Genomic DNA, 16,201 nt, shown 5'->3' on the forward strand with positions numbered 1-16,201 from the left:
CCTTGGAATCTGTAATGTTTTTCTGCTATGACAAACCTGAGAAATTTGCAATGAGCAGGGTGCATGGCTATATGAAAGTAAGCGTCCTTTAGGTCCAGTGTAGCAATAAAGTGGCCCTGCTGTAGAGGGGGAACGACATCCTGCAGTGTGACCATGTGAAAATGTTCTGAGAGGATATAATTGAGTGGCTTGATATCTAAGATAGGTCTTAAGGATCCATCCTTTTTTGGAATGAGGAAATGGTGGGAGCATACTCCTGTGCCCTGTTGGTGAATAGGGACTGGCTCTATCAACCCCTTGAGGAGCAGGGCATTGACTTCCTCTTTTAGAAGTGCTACATAATTCTGTGATGACTTGTGAGTGCAAGGTGAAATGTTGGGTGGCGTGGTAACGAGCTCCTGACAATAACCATGTTGGATAATGGCTAGTATCCATTTGTCTGTGGTAATGGATTCCCAGACTGGATGGAAAAACTGAAGTCTTCCCCCAACAGGTGTTGTGTGGTTAAGGGGAAGGCCGTCACTTTTTGGCAGTGGAGGATGCTCCACGGGTGGAAGCACCTCTCTCCCTCTTGTTACCACCTTTAAAGGAACCCTGAAAAATCCTTTGGAGAAGGTGGATTTTATCTGCTTCTGTTGGGAAGTGGAGGCATTGGTGTTTGAGGATTTATATCTGCCTCTGTACCCTGAGCAACAAAAGAACCTCTAGATGTATTAGCCTGCAAGGGACCCATGGCCTTAGCTGTGTCTGTATCTTTCTTCATTTTATCTAGGGGGTGTCAATCTGAGGACCAAAGAGATGTCACTTGCCAAAGGGCAAGTTAAGGAACGTTTGGTGCACTTCTGGTTTAAAGCTGGAACACCTGAGCCATGCATGATGCCTGAGGAAGACACTGGTGTTTATTCCTCGTGCCGCTGTGTCTACTGCATCTAAGGTACATCTGATAGAGTTATTAGTGATGGCCTGACCCACTGCCGCAATCTGCTGTCCCTGTTATAACAAGTATTCTAGTTCATCATAGTGGGCCCTATCCTAGCACTCGAGGAGGGCCAGGGAGTTGCCAATATGCCAGTGGTTAGCTACTTGAGTCGCTACCTGTTTGACTCTTCCATCGATACGCTTGCTCTCTTTCTCAGGGGGTGGCATAGCTCCAGATGCTTGACTATTAACTCTTTTATGAGCAGTGATAGCAACTATAGAGTCTGGTGGAAACTGACCACATATGAATAGAGGGTCTGATGGGGCTGATTTATATTTTTTATCTACGTGTGGGTAGTGACCGTAGCATAGATGAGTTCTTTGAAAATATCCTCAACGTGGTGCAACATTTCAGGGAGTATAGGTAAATACTGCATGTCCTTGTGTATAGAAAATAGGGTGTCAAAAAGGAAGTCTTCCTCTAAGGATTCTTTATGTAATCGGGCACCATGGCAGGTAGCTGCCCTGGCAATAACCTGTTCGTAGGCACTAGCATCCTCAGGAGGGAAGGGTCTGGCTGATATAAATCAGATCATTAGGTTTCATGGGATCAGTATCATAAGTGTTCCATAGGTCTGGCTCTCCTAATGGGTCCCTCATACCCCAGTGTGTGATCTAGGTGAACCTGGAGGTGCAGCATCTATTAAGTCATGATGTGGAGATGCACAAGAGGAAGATGGAGTTGGTGGAGGTGGAGATGGTAGTGGTGGAGGAGGAGGTTGAGGATGATGAGTAGGACTAGTAGCAGTGTCCTTTGAACCCTTCTTTTGTGGCACAGGAGTGTCCAAATCCTCCTCAAAAGTCAATTGTCTCTTTGGTGGAGTAGAGGTCAGTATTGTTCCACTTCCTTTTTGAATCAGGATTTTTCGTTGTTGAATATCCATAGTTTTGAGGATTGGTTCAAGATGAGACGTAAAAACTGTGGAATGTTTCAGAATTTATGTCTCTGATGATTTCAGAACCGAAGAGTGCTTCCAGAATTTAGGTTCGGCTGATTTCAGAACTGAAGATTTCAAAGCGTAAAGATGTTTCTTGGCCGGCACCGAGGCAGAAGCAGTCAGAGGCTTGGTCAGTTCCAAAGATAGGGAGGATACCGATGTATGTGCCTGATCCAAGGTCGATACCGAGGATTTAACCTTGATAGACAAGGACTCTATTTCTTCCTCTAAAGCATGCTCTTCCTACGCATGCTCTTTTCCAAAGATGTCAGGAGTGTCATCTCTGGAGCGATGAGACATTTACAGCTGATGCGCCATCCTATCCTGGAGGGTCTTTTTCAAGCAAAAAGACTTGCAGGCACCACAATCGGCTTCACAGTGATTGGGCGAAACGCAGAGATTGCACACAAGATGTGTGCAGGCACTTGGCATGATACTGGGGGAAAAATTGAAAAGGTGCCTTTTTCATCAGGAACATATTTTCAGTGCCACAGTGCACGTGAAGAGTAAGCCCGAGATGGCGCTCCAAGGGGAGATAGGTTGGTAACCAAACCGACTAATTTAAAGCAGTGCAGAAATGTAGAAGCGTGATCGAACAAACTATGCAGTTGAAGACTGGACTGGTCTGAAATGTCATACCGAACGGTAGTGGAACACAGAGGAGAGGCCACACATCCAAACCTGACGGAAGAGAGAAAAAACATTCTAATGAAGGAGTTGATGCCCATGCGCAGTATCACCGAGAGGAGAAGTCACTCTACTTTATGACTCAAATCTATTCTTCAAAGAAAAATAACTTGTTCAACTCCAAGTCCAACACTGGATGGCTCAAATAATGACCATTATTCTTGTCAGGTTGAACCACAAAAGTATCAAAATAAATCTGTGCTGATGCTTCTGGTAGCTTGGCCCAAAGTTAATCAGACTTAACTTAGAGGCAATGTGTAAAGTATTTATGTACACTCAAACAGTATTGAAGTGAAAACACAACAAAAGAGAAATTCCAAACCAATTAAAAAAATGAAGTAAATTTAAATAAATAAAATGACATGAAACAATGAAAATCCAATCAGTAGGACATGAGCTATGAATATTTAGAATTTCTAGTAAATCTAGCGCTAATAATCATAAAGCATCATTTACTGCCAAGCGCTCAAAATGTGATGCATCTACAGTAATGTGGACACTTGAAAAGAATGTCTACAGGAGCTTACTAAGGGGCATATTAACAACGGCCAGTGTGCTTAGCGATAATTATATTATCGCAGGCTATCTCTGGTATTTATCGCCCTGGTAGCGCGTCATTAACAACGCGTTACTCCAGGGTGATAAAAATTCCAGAGATAGCGAGGTTATTGCCCTTTTGCAGGGAACATCACTGGTTTTTCAGCGATGTTCCCTGCAAAAGGGCGATAACCTTGCTGATACGACCCACAAGGTCGTATCAGCATAATCCACCCCCTATGTTAGGGATGGCTAAGTCAGGATTTTAGCAGACGTTAGGTTTTGGCGAAAACGGCCATTTTCGCCTAAATCTAATGTGTGCTAAAATCATGTGGGCTGCCTTGTAAATATCGCGATGTAAACATCAGCGATATTTGCAAGGTAGTCCATCTTGGGTACACCCAGTAACGCCCACTTTGCATCTCATTGGAGATGCAAAGTGAGGTGTTAGGAAAAAGGGTGCTAACATGCGATTATGCATGTTAGCACCCTCTTGTAAATAGGGCGCTAGTTTAATCTTCACTTTTTTGGCTTTGTAAGCCAAAAAAGCGGAGCTAAAGCCCTTGTAAATATACCCCTAAATTGTTCCAAAGATGTGGCTATCCTCCACATATCATGCAACAGCAAACTGACCAGTATTTGCAGTTACCCAGGAAAGCACTTATTTGAAACACCAATAGCAAAACCATTAGTGACAGAATCCCATTTGTGGTTGACTATTATCCATAACATTTTCCTACCAAAATATAATACAAAAACGTTTCCCTTATTGTTCACCTGCAAAAAACTGCAAACGGTTTTTCCAAAACAGCTAGTTATTGCTTATTGAAGAGCTCCCAATTTAAGTGTTCTTATTTTGAGAGCAAACTCAGACAAGCTGCAATAAATGCTGGGGTTCATTGTTGTGTGCTGTGCTTACAAGAAGACCCTATGATATAAAATAGCATCTTACATGTCGATCAACATGCATTATTTAAGTGATTCAGTTCCAATGCCAAAGCTGTAAAAAACATTATGTATGCCAACAGTGAAAAATCTCAATACATGATTCAGAAATAAAAAAATCTGCAATAATTATTTAAACTGTTTGACCGCCCTGTAGCCAATAAGTTTAACCTTGTGGACCATTTACCATTAGATTTTAAGATTTTCCCTGTGAATGTCTTAAAGCAAGAGCTACTGGACTCCATAGAACACTTCTGGATGGACTATTTAAAATCATTGCATGACAATGGGACGGACATCACCTGATTATGACATAGTGTAAGAGGTCACAGAGCTTCATTGAATCCACATTCTTAATTCATTTTCGCTCATGATGTTTTTAAAAAACCCAGCAGTGTTAGCTGTGCAATCATTGAGCAAAAAAGGTTGTACTAGCGGAAGAAGATGGAAGCCAAACCATTGTAGTGGAAATGTGGTTTAGTTCTTATTGAGTGCATCTGTTTGAGTAACATCTATTTTTAAAACAAACAAAGCCACTGATATTCACCTGTTATAGTTTTATTAAGTAACTAATAGTGTGCTCTAAATTAACTATAGATCGTGCCCCCACCATGCACAGTGTTGTCCTGGATTACGTAATTTCAGATGTTTCAGTGATGTTATCAATGTCATAGAACATATCATGTGTGATGTAAAATGGGAGGTAATTAGAAGTGCATGGTGAGGGTGTGAGTTATAGTTACTTTAGGTACAACAAAGTGTCAATCACCACTTTCTCTGTCTCTGCTCGGTGAAGTGCAAGATTGGTTAATTGCATAGGGGCATATTATCAAGCCAGGCGATAAAATTATCGCCACTTTAGCGGCAAAAAACTGTTGCTAAAACGGCGATAATGGGCTTGATAATATGCTCTATGGAATTCCAATTGAAGCCCATGTTAGATGTGAAGGACATCTAACATGGGCCTCAATTGGAAATCCATAGAGCATATTATCAAGCCCATTATCGCCATTTTAGCGGCAGTTTTCTGCCGCTAAAGCGGCGATAATTTTATCGCCTGTCTTGATAATATGCCCCATATATCTTTATTTTGAGAGTAGTGAAAATGTAGTGGCTAGAGGAGGAACAAATTCACTTGTAGATAACAATTTTTATTTCAGAGAACTATTTTTAGGACGGAAATTAAATGTGGGAATACGATTGGTTACTTAAGCAGTAAATTGTTTTGCCTCCATTCAGCACCACCTAAGATGTCTAGGAAGGCAAAGACTGTTGCTGTCAGCACTTCACCAGACATTCACTCTGGTGCTGGAAAGTCATATTTTTCTTTTTAGCTATTAATCCTATTGGAATTAACAATTAATCTCACCTAGGGTAACAAGCTATATGAAGTTCTGTATTTTTGTCCTATTTTCCTTAGGTTCCCCTTAATTACTTCATTAACCATTAACCCCTCATAACTCTTTGTGTGTCCTTTGATACACCCCTCTGTTTCTGAAGCCTTCTTCATCCTGTTTTTTTGGTTTTTCCTTCTTCCCTTCTATTTTTGTTAGTGTAGCGTCAATTTCTCGCTCACCCTCTTTTACATCGTGCCTCTACAACCTCTTTGTCTAATTTGGCAAGCAATAATTTCAGATTTGTTTGTTTTTTAACTTGTACAAATTCTGTGGGTGGTAATGATATATGCATTCTAACCCAGGAAAATATATTTGTTAAGCTTTAGTGAGTTAGGGAGGAGGGTGTGGTGTGGTTTGGCAATGGTCCTCAAGCCAGGGCAGGAGCTGGACTCAATATTAGGGAAATGACAGGGCCGCTGGAATTATATAATGTATATGCCAATTGTTGCCCAAAAATAATGCGGCTCGACCAGGTTACATCAGTTAATATTGCAAACAAACTGTGCAGCAAAACTTTAATTTGCTATTGCTTTTTTCCTATGGCAATATAAGTTTAGTCTCTGGTGAGTGTTTCACCGCATGAATTAATTTATGTAAGTTTTTTACCCATTTAAATCTTCAAATGGCTACTAGGGAATACCAGAGAAGCCCTTATAACCGGCAGGCTCGACTAGTCAACACATTCTACACAGGAATCATGAAATAGCCCCTGAACAGGCTCCAAACCATCCAAAATGCAGCAGCAAGACTTATTCTCAACCTACCTCACCACACCCATGTCACCCCTCACCTCAAACAACTTTATTGGCTCCCATACACAACTTATTTTGGTGCCTATTTCCTGTCTCAATCCAACCATGGCGGCACCTTTATTAGGGACTGTTGTGGGTGGTGAGGAAGGGAAAGTTGGGGAAGGTTTAATTTTATTATGAAGGTGTTTTTGCAGGATTTAGGGAGGAGTGGTCCTGTTGTGGTTGATGTGGATGGGAATGTTGGGGAAGGGGTACTTTTATTAGGATAGGTTATCTAGGGTTTAGGGAGGAGGTGGGCGTGTTATGGGCGTGCTGGGTGGTTTGTTAAAATAAGTGCTTTGGCCCTGATTAACAAATTTTACTTATACTTTCGAGTAATTTACACTTTTGAGTGAGTTTAGTACTTTTGGCTATCACAAAATCCAAGTGTAAGTTATTATTAACAAAACAGTAGTAAGACCAGCACCACACATGGCAACACATTAATACTGTAGCACCTTTAATAGAAAAAAATGGAGGTAGGAAATAAAAAATAAAAAAACATAGGAAATAATGTTAAATTCAATTCAATTAATAAAATTAGTTAAAGAAATATACAAATATATTTTAATGGTAAATATGTATGATTTAATTATAAAATGTTTTATTGCCCTGATTTAATACCCTATTTTTAATTTAAAAACTAATAGAACAATATTTTTTTATATATAAATTAAATGTAATTCATTCTAGACATCAATTTTAATTATTATCAAAGCATCACCTTTATTGCCCTAGGTAGGGATGGAATTTTTAATTTAAACTCCACAAAATAATTTGTATTTAATTTAATAGATTTCCTTGAATTAAAGATTTATTTCAAAATTAAGTTAAAAGTGCTGTAACATTGGTTCCATTTTTTATATATTTAAAATGAATTTATAAAAGTTTCACATTCACATTTAATATATACATATTTATTAATATTCATTTGGTTCCAGCACTGGCGGTGACGGGTAGGTTACGAACCACCTCAGGCAACATGAAACTATAGCTAATGGGCTAGCCTGTGATACCGCCATGAGCTGATTGAAGCACTAATACCTGTCGCTCTAGGTTGCTCCACTGCGACGATTGGCACACCTTAGTGGTGCCAGACCCAGATAGTGATAGTATCACCCTCTGTACACTGTAGATAGAAACACACACAGGTCCTGACGAAATGCCATGAGGGCATGAAACATGTCGACCACTAGAGTAGGAGACAGTTAGAGACAAATACAAGTCACACTAACTGTCAGTCTTCCTCTAACTTTTTAATGAGGTGGACAGCTGTCCTAAATAAACACATTCAACAGACTATCCAACCTTTTTTAACTCACTCTACTCATCTACACTCCTTCAGGCCCCTCACACCCACGCACTCAACGGCAAGGAACAAAAGATCTCCGCTAAAGAGCCCCTTCATGGGTGCCCGTCGGGCACTGCACCGCCGGCCCGACGAGGAGCAGGCCCAGATGATGAAGCATGATACCTAGCTTGCTGGGTGTGTGAGGGCATTCGTTCCGAATATGGGAACTTCCCTTCCCTACCTATAGGTTCTTTGAGTCCAATCAATATCGATGGATTTGATAATTGACCTCACTAACAACCCATCCCCTTAAGGAACTGTATACCCTTTCTAAATATAGGGGCATGTATGCTGGACCTCTTGTAAAAGCCCTTCTGTCCTCCCCCTTTTGTTAATAAAGACCAAAAGATTGCCTTAAAGGAGATGAGCTTCCTAATATTGAGCCAGTGCAGTGCGCAAATGCCCTCTCTAACTGACAGCCATTTGGGGGTGTTGAGAATGAGGCGAGCAGCTGCATTCTGCACCAGTTGCAGTTTATTCAAAGAGGAGGTGTTAATGTTCGATTTAAGGGCATCACAGTAGTCAAGTTCGGAGGAGATCAAGGCAATGACCAATGAGTGACGCATTTCAGCTGGAACGAATGGAAAGATTTTTCTAAGAACCCTGATAATGTAAAAGCATGTACTCGTAGTACAATTGACCTATGTTTAAAAATAAAGAGATGTGTCAAAATTGACCCAAAGATTTTTTGCAGTTTTCACTGAGGTAGGTAGAGGACCATGGGCCAGATGTAGGTAAATCTGAAATACCGATTTCTTAATAGTGAATTTTACTGATTCGCTATTAAGAAATCGGTATTTCCTATGTAGGTAAAGATTCTGTAAAAAATACCGAATCCTTAATATTCCTTATTACCAAATCGGTAATTGAGATTTGGTAATAAGGCATACCTACCCATTCATTTCAATGGGCTTGGAGGCCCATAGGAATGAATGTGAAGACATTCACTATTAGCGATTCGGTATTACCGCATCGCTAATAGCGGGAGCACTTTCAAGGGCGCCAGGGTGTTAAAAGGACACCCTGTTGCACCCCTGAAATGTGCATGTGTGCACATGTGGCGCACATACATGCCCTAAGGGCATGAATGTGTGCCACATGGCACTTAACAAAAAACTAAAAATTGATTTTTTAAAGAAAATCGGTAATTACCACCAACTTGAAGTTGGTGGTAATTACCGATTTCTTAAGGCTCAAAAGCACTCTTTAATGTGCTTCCTACATTGCATTTAAGGAATCAGTATTATCGATTCCTTAAATGCAAGAGCAATAAGGAATCGGTATTTACCGATTCCTTATTTACCGATCCTTACCTACATTAGGAATGGCTAAATACCGGTCGGTAACGCTGAAATTTACCGAATTTCAGCGTTACCGACCAGTATTTAGCCACCTACATCTGGCCCCATATTCCCCTGGCCACCAAGTATTTGTCCAAATAAATTCTTGTGCACCAAACCCCAACAACTCATTTTTGTCTGTATTAAGCTTTAGAAGTTTTCTTTCATCCAGGTATTTTTCCTGGTCGTGCAGTGATGACACTCATTTGTTACTGAGGACAGATTGTCAGAGATGGATACCTCTGCATATGAAAGGTCTCGGAAGCTGAACAAGTGTATACGTTTGACTAGAGTGGTGACATACAGGTTAAAACGAGTAGGGCTAAGCGATGAGCCCCGAGGGACTCCGAAAGAATACTAAATACCTTCGCTTTAAAGCCACCACAACTAACACTTTGCACTCTGTTGGTGAGAAAGAAATGACAAAGATTGAGGGCCTTCCTGCCCACACTGGCCTGATGAAGAGGCTGCACCAGGTGTGCGGATGAGACTGTGTGAAAGGCTGCTGACATATGAAGCAGCACCAGGACAGCCGCTCACCCTGATCAACCTAGTGTCTGTGCCATCAGTGGCGGCAATAAGTGCTGTGACCACTACTAAATCCATTCTGTGAGGGGTCAAGAATGTTGCAGGTATCAATCAACTTCACTAGTTCTTTAATTGAGATATTTCTCTAAAATGTTAACAGGTGTGGGCAGAAGCAAAATAGGGCAAAATAAATTCATGTTATCAGGGTCAACATTAGGACTTTTTTTAAGCGGAATAACTGTAGCTTCCTTCTAAAGCTGCGGAAAGATCCCTGTATCTAAGGCATGATTGAATACTCCCTGTAGAGTCTCATCTATGCAATCAGGAAATAACTGCAGGATTTTAGGTGGTCAAAGGTCCGCTGGAAACCCAGACTTATAGTACATTAGAAGCTCCTTGGTTTTCTGCGCCGAAATAGGAGGAAAGACAGAGAGCCTATTGGACATGGCTGAGATGCCCATTACTTCCATCGAAAAACTGTGTTCAGCAGCGAAAGGAAATTCAGAGTAAATATTAAGAATGTTGTCTTTGAAGTAGATGGTCAGTCTATCACAGAACTCTTGTGAGGCGTCAGCAAGGCCTGGAATTAAGGGCTGAGATAGTTCTTTAATCCCTTTAAGGAGTTCCTTAGAAGAATTTCCTGCCTGTATTTTTTTCCATGTAGAAGGTTGATTTAGCAAGGCCAATAGCAACAACAGCAACAGCAACACAAGGGGTAACCCCAGCAATGATCATAACTTCCCCACAGCATTGTCCACAGCAGTGATGACAGCTTCCAATACAATTGTTAGTCACAACAGAGCCCAAAGTAATGGCCACAGCTGCCACCATGTCAAGGGCAAAATCAGAACGCAGAGATATTATCACTTCAAAGATCACAACTGCCACCATTTCAAGGATGCTAGCAGCAATAACAGCTTTTACCATAGCAGGGAAAAAAAGTAAAATTAAAAGCTACCATCATAGCAGGGACCACAGCAGTCACTATAATAAGGAACACAGCAACAACCACATCTACCATCACAACAGGGCAAACGCCAGAGCAGCAACATCAGCTGCAATGGTAGAAGCTACCAGACCTACTGCAACAGCCTTGATCAAAACAGCAAACACAGCTTCCAGCAAAGGTAAGCCAATACAGCAGTGACCACAGGTATAATCATAGCAAAGACAACAATAGCTTCAAAAATAGGGGGAACCACAGAAGCAACAAAAGCAGACATTCATGTAGCAGCAAGTGTAGCAACAGAAGATGTCATCACTGCAGCTGCAAAAGCTGCGCCAATTTCCAGCACCAAACCAGCTACAAGAGCCGACACAACAGCAGCAACAAGGAAGGCTGGGACCGCCACAGTATTGACCAGCTGCCATCAAGGCAGTGGCCAGAGCATTGAAAATAGCTACCACCACATTGGGGCACCAACAGTACCCAAAGCTGCAGTACTTGCAATTACCACAACAGGGACAACAGCAAGGGCTGCAGTTTTAACAGCAGCATCAATGGCAGTACCCACCACTGCTAAAATGCAGCAAAAAACAGATGCAACAATAGCTTCTACAAATGTAGTATCAACAGGAACCACAAAGTAGCTACAATAACTTCAACCACTGCACCAACATAGTAGCAACAGCAGCTAAAACAATAGTTGCCACCACAGCTGGGGCAACAGCAGTAACCACAGCTGAAAGATGAGCAATGACTCCAGCAGGATCTACAGCAGTGACTGCAGCTGAAATTTCAGCAGGAACACCAGCATCAACCAGTGCTTCCAAAAAGGCAGCAACAACTTAGATTTTATGAAAGCTGCAGTGCAGTAACAGGAGAATACAGCTCCTATCCCAGGTGTAACCACAGGAGAAACCAGAGAAGTGACCACTGTTGCCACTATGACAGGTAAAATAGAAGCAAACACAGTGTAACCACCCTAAAGATCACAGCTGTCACCACGGCAGATAAAACTACAGTGACTACAACTCTAACTACACCAGAGAGCTCAGCAGCAACCCCGTACTCCACAACAGAAGCGACCACAACTATAAAAACAGTTGTTGCAACAGCGTCACAACTACTGCAAAAAGCAGTGACCACAGCCATGATCACAGCCATGACAATGACAGGAACAATAACTGACAGCACATCAGGGGCAACAGTAGTGAGTGTAAGAAATTGGACTATTCGTTGAGTCGGGTATGAGACCTGGTCAAGCAGCAACCACAATCCTTGTCAGGGTGAGGCACAAGCCAATGTCAAATTAACCTGTGCTCAACCCTCTGGTAGCTTTCCACAGAGCAGTTAGACTTAACTTAGAGGCAATGTGCAAGAAAGCAGCAGGTCAGCACAGCAGGGCAACAGTTCTTTTGGAGCATCAGTCTGGCAGAAGGGTGGTAAAGCACTTGCAACTGGGAAGGGGTCCTCAGCGGACCCCTTCCCCTTTGAGAATGCATGCGCAAACAATTTTTAAGGGCTGGCAGTGGTCCCAGGGACTACTGCCTCCTCTTAAAAAATTAAAATTAAAAGTTATATGTTCTTTTTTTATGCATTCTGTTTTCCTTTGAGGAAAACAGGATGCATTAAAAAAAACTGCTTTATTTAAAAGCAGTCCCAGACATGGAGAACTGCTGACCCCAGCAGGCCACCATCCCTGGGAGTGCCCACCATTCCCAATATGGTCGCAAATTGTGACAGCCTCATATTCATGAGGCATGCAATTTGCGACCCCATTGGGAATTGCAAACAGTGTCTCATACACTGTTGTACATTGGAAATTGCAACTCGCAAATTGCAATTTGGTGCAATTTGCGAGTCACAATTTCTAATGGTCGTACATCTGGCCCCAAATGGTTAGGCCCAAAAAATGCTAACATTCAAAAGTGGCATTTTCGGATTTGTGATTAAAATAATGACTTTATCATTAAAGAGGGCTTTTAATTAAAATAATTTAGATACAAAACTCGATCAGTCTTTCTGGTCACCAATGGAAGTTACAGTTATTAAATGTAGCTAATTTCCATGGTATACTATGGGAGCAATGTATTTAAAAGTGGGACATGTAAAATTATTTTTTACATGTCCTGGAATAAAACAATCCTTAAATAGATTTTTTCCACTAATGCAAGGCCTACCTCTCTCCTAGGACAACTTTTAAGTAACATATTACATTTAATAAGCTGTAATTTGAAACTTGGAACAGGTAGATAGTGCATGTTTGGTGTCTTTGGAATCGTAAGGAAAAGTAATCTCTTATGGTAAAGTCAGATTTTGAATTACAATTTTGAAAATGACACGTTTAGAACAGTCACGTCCAAAGGGGTTGGGCCTTTTTATCAGCTGGGTTGGGCCACTTTAATGTTGTCTTTCACCAGAGTACCCTAGATGATATTCATTGCAAAACACTACTTTTCAAAGAGATTAAGTAATTTAATTTGCTTGACCTTTTTTTTTTAGTTTTGAAGTGTTATGGAAACATTTAAACATTGTAGTTATACACTGTACATCTTCTTTAAACAACGTTAAATTATTTTTCACATTATTTTTCAGCCCTCCCAATAATAATGCACAATTCTTTTGATATGCTCATTGAAAAAACAAGATTCCAAACTAAATACATAAAACTAAACAAACATATGACAAACATTATTTAGTGATTACATCTACTAGCAAGCGAGGGGTGAAAAAAGGCAGAATACGAAAATAGCAGTAATAGAACGACACTCAAATAGATAAGATAAATAAAAAGAATGACAACATTCCATGCTAGGAAACAGAAACAACAAAATGAAAGCCCAACATCAACCGGCATGCAATTGCAAGTAGATAGGCCATCGACTACATTTGCCTTATAAACAATGGCAGCAGGTTCAAGTAGCGAGATAAAACGAACTCTGTAACAGAAAGCGCCTGAACAGCCAGCAGCACCGCGGGAAATGGGACATTTTTAAAGTAAGTACGCGACGGCAGCGCAATGATCAAAATGCAGAGATTATGTCTCAACTAATTTAACAGCCAGCGTGAGGAACCGAGAACAGAGGCTTGATACAATGTAGCGAATGAAACTGGAATCAAGCGTGATACAAAGTTACTGATAAATGGCGAGAGGAAAACTGATGAGCACACGCGACTCTAAACGCGTGTGTAACTAAGCTGGCAAACATTAAATAGAAAGTAGTGGCACACAACCCCTGCCTAAATAAAGACAAATGCAACAAGATGAATGGTGAGAGGAAAGGTGATCGAGCACACGCACCTGCTACCGCGTGTTTAACTAAGCTAGCAAACATTAAATAGCATGTAGTCGTACAGAACGCCTGCTGTAATAATAACAAATGTAACATGAAGTGTAACCAAGTAGTGCAAAACTAGAAACGCCAGCACCGACCCACACTCAGACAGAACTGAAGCGTTTGGAGAAAAGCCTTCCTAATTTTGAAAGAACGCCTTATTGCTTTTTCAGATGGATCGCAACAACCAGCTAAAATATGAAATTAAGTACTTAGACCACAGCGTGCTTATAAAAGCGAGTAAAAATCCAATCCACGGTGAACGATTAAGGTAAATACGAAGAGCGCCAAAAAGAACCAGTGATAATTTTCAAAAACAACACAGAAATGCTTCCTGTTAAAATAGATCACGACAAAAAACATGAGACGCCAGGCTTGGCAAACACGTAAGGCAGAGCACCTGAGAGCATTCAACAATGGATCGAGACACAGGAAAGAAGAAGTAATATTTTCTAACTACAATTACAGAAAATAAGGTAAAACCCCAAACGATATTGTGTTCTTGTTGATTCTTTTACAGAAATAACCAGTCATGGTCCGGAGGAGAACCCAAAAGAAAAGGGAGTTTTGAAACTCATTGACCAGACCCAATCTGGGAGGTGAACTAAAGTGAGACCCAAGTGCAGGCAATCCTTCAAAGGACATTGGAGGCCTACATATGGAGTGAGTAATACAAACCCAAGCAGTAGCCTTAAACAGGAGTTTCGGTTCAGTTTAAGATATAGAGACTAAAATAGAAACTCATACATTACACATTCTGTTGACTGGTTTATCATTTATTAATGTGTGTTAAATGTTTGTTCAGTAGGAGGGCTGAAAAATAACTGAATGTTGTTTGAAGAAAGTGTTCAGTGTATAAGTACAATGTTTAAATATATCAATAACACTTCAAAACTGAAAAAAGGATTAAGATATTTGAAAAACCTAATCTCTTTGAAAAGTTGATCTTTTCAAATGTGAACCAGTTAGGGTATTCTAGCGAAACACAACTTTTAGAAAGTTGGTATTGTCCTGCCTTAGCCATTTACTGTCTTTGGCCTGTCTCTGGGTGACATTACTGGAAGTAGATGACAGTTAGGCTTTCTGTATTTCTCCTACACAACCACACACAAGAGAGACATTAGGTGTGCCTGGATAGGCCATCACTGGCAGGATAGGAAGGCAGAGCTGAATACAGCACAGCTTACACTTGAAAAAGCTGTGTCCTACCCCCACACAATGGGCTGGATACAGTTAGTCTGGAGCCAAGGGAGGGGAGGCAGGTAAACTGTGCACTTTGCAGGGAAACCTCTAGAACTTCTCTCATCCGGTAGAAATATTGGACCTTGGACAGCAACTCTTTAGTGTACTTCTGGAAGACTCTGCCAGGAAGAAGGACTGCTGTGCTGTTGAAAGGACTGACTGCCACTCTACTAAACTGCTGCCCTGAAGAACTGCTGCCTGCTCTGCTAACCTGCTGCCCTCTTGTCTGGGTGAGAAGTATTGGGCCTGCAACCTGTACCCGGGACCACCAGAGCGACTCCAAGGGCTAGTCTCTTGTAACCAGCAACTGGACTCTGCGACTGTGAGTTCTATCCCGCCAAGTGGTGCCACCCCAGTCCTGAACCCTTGGAAGTGGGCCTGAAGGGGCTCTGCCATCCCATCGGTGGATCCAGCAGAACCAACATATCTTCTCTTCTACATGGTGCACCCCTAGCAGAACCAATGCATTGCCTCTGCTGTGGGGGTTCTCTCAGCGGAAGGACTCTGCGCCGACCTCGCAGAGTGCATTGGAACTTCTACAGTGCAACGCATCCCTGATGAAGGCCCTTGCATCGCAAGTCCCTCGTCGACTGCAGCCTTGACAACAATGCAGCTTCTGGCATCACAGCTCCTCAGAACCGACTCATCAGCTCTGCTGTATCACGCATCCTCAACATCGGACTTTGCAATGCAACTTCAAATTGACAGGTTACTCAATGACGACGCACGGCATCACAGCTTTACAGCTCCTTGGAAATGATGCATCACCTCATCTGCACAACACATCCTAGACACGGGACCTTGCAACCCTCCACAACCAGGATTCAAGGTACTTTGGTTCCATGGGTGTAACTGGGTCCTGGTAGCTGGCCAGTGCTCCATCAGGGTCAGACTGAACTTGTGACTTTGTACGGTCTGGCACGACCATATAATCACAGTTGGTGGGTTTGTGCTTTTTGACACTATTTTTACTAAAATCCTTAAATCTGCCTATTGCCAGATCTATTGATTGTTTTTTTGTTGTTTTAGTCTAATTTTATTTATTGAAAACTACTCTCTTTTTCTAATCTGGTGCGGGATCCTTTTGTGGTGTGTTTTCACTGTGTTACTCTTTGAAGTTTTGCACAAATACTTTACACATTGCCTCTGAGTTAAACCTGACTGCTCTGTGGCAAGCTACGTGAGGGTT

At 41.5% G+C, this 16,201-nt stretch overlaps 1 protein-coding gene and 1 long non-coding RNA gene across 4 annotated transcripts in view; one reads left to right on the top strand and one right to left on the bottom strand.

Annotated features, from left to right (window-relative positions):
• Nucleotides 1–16,201, bottom strand: part of OXR1 (oxidation resistance 1) — a 1,797,650-nt gene that overhangs the window by 1,269,537 nt on the left and 511,912 nt on the right. The gene's annotated exons all lie outside the window — the stretch shown is intronic.
• The window catches only part of LOC146830919 (uncharacterized), an 81,427-nt gene continuing 78,559 nt past the window's right edge, over nucleotides 13,334–16,201 (top strand). For both annotated transcript variants that reach the window (XR_014961208.1, XR_014961209.1), the window contains exons 1-2: nucleotides 13,334–13,432; nucleotides 14,291–14,433. This is a non-coding gene — a long non-coding RNA (uncharacterized LOC146830919). The remainder of the gene's footprint in view (nucleotides 13,433–14,290; nucleotides 14,434–16,201) is intronic.

The sequence above is a fragment of the Triturus cristatus genome, chromosome 5_1 (genome assembly GCF_964204655.1).
Source record: "Triturus cristatus chromosome 5_1, aTriCri1.1, whole genome shotgun sequence".
Taxonomy (NCBI): Eukaryota; Metazoa; Chordata; class Amphibia; order Caudata; family Salamandridae; genus Triturus; species Triturus cristatus.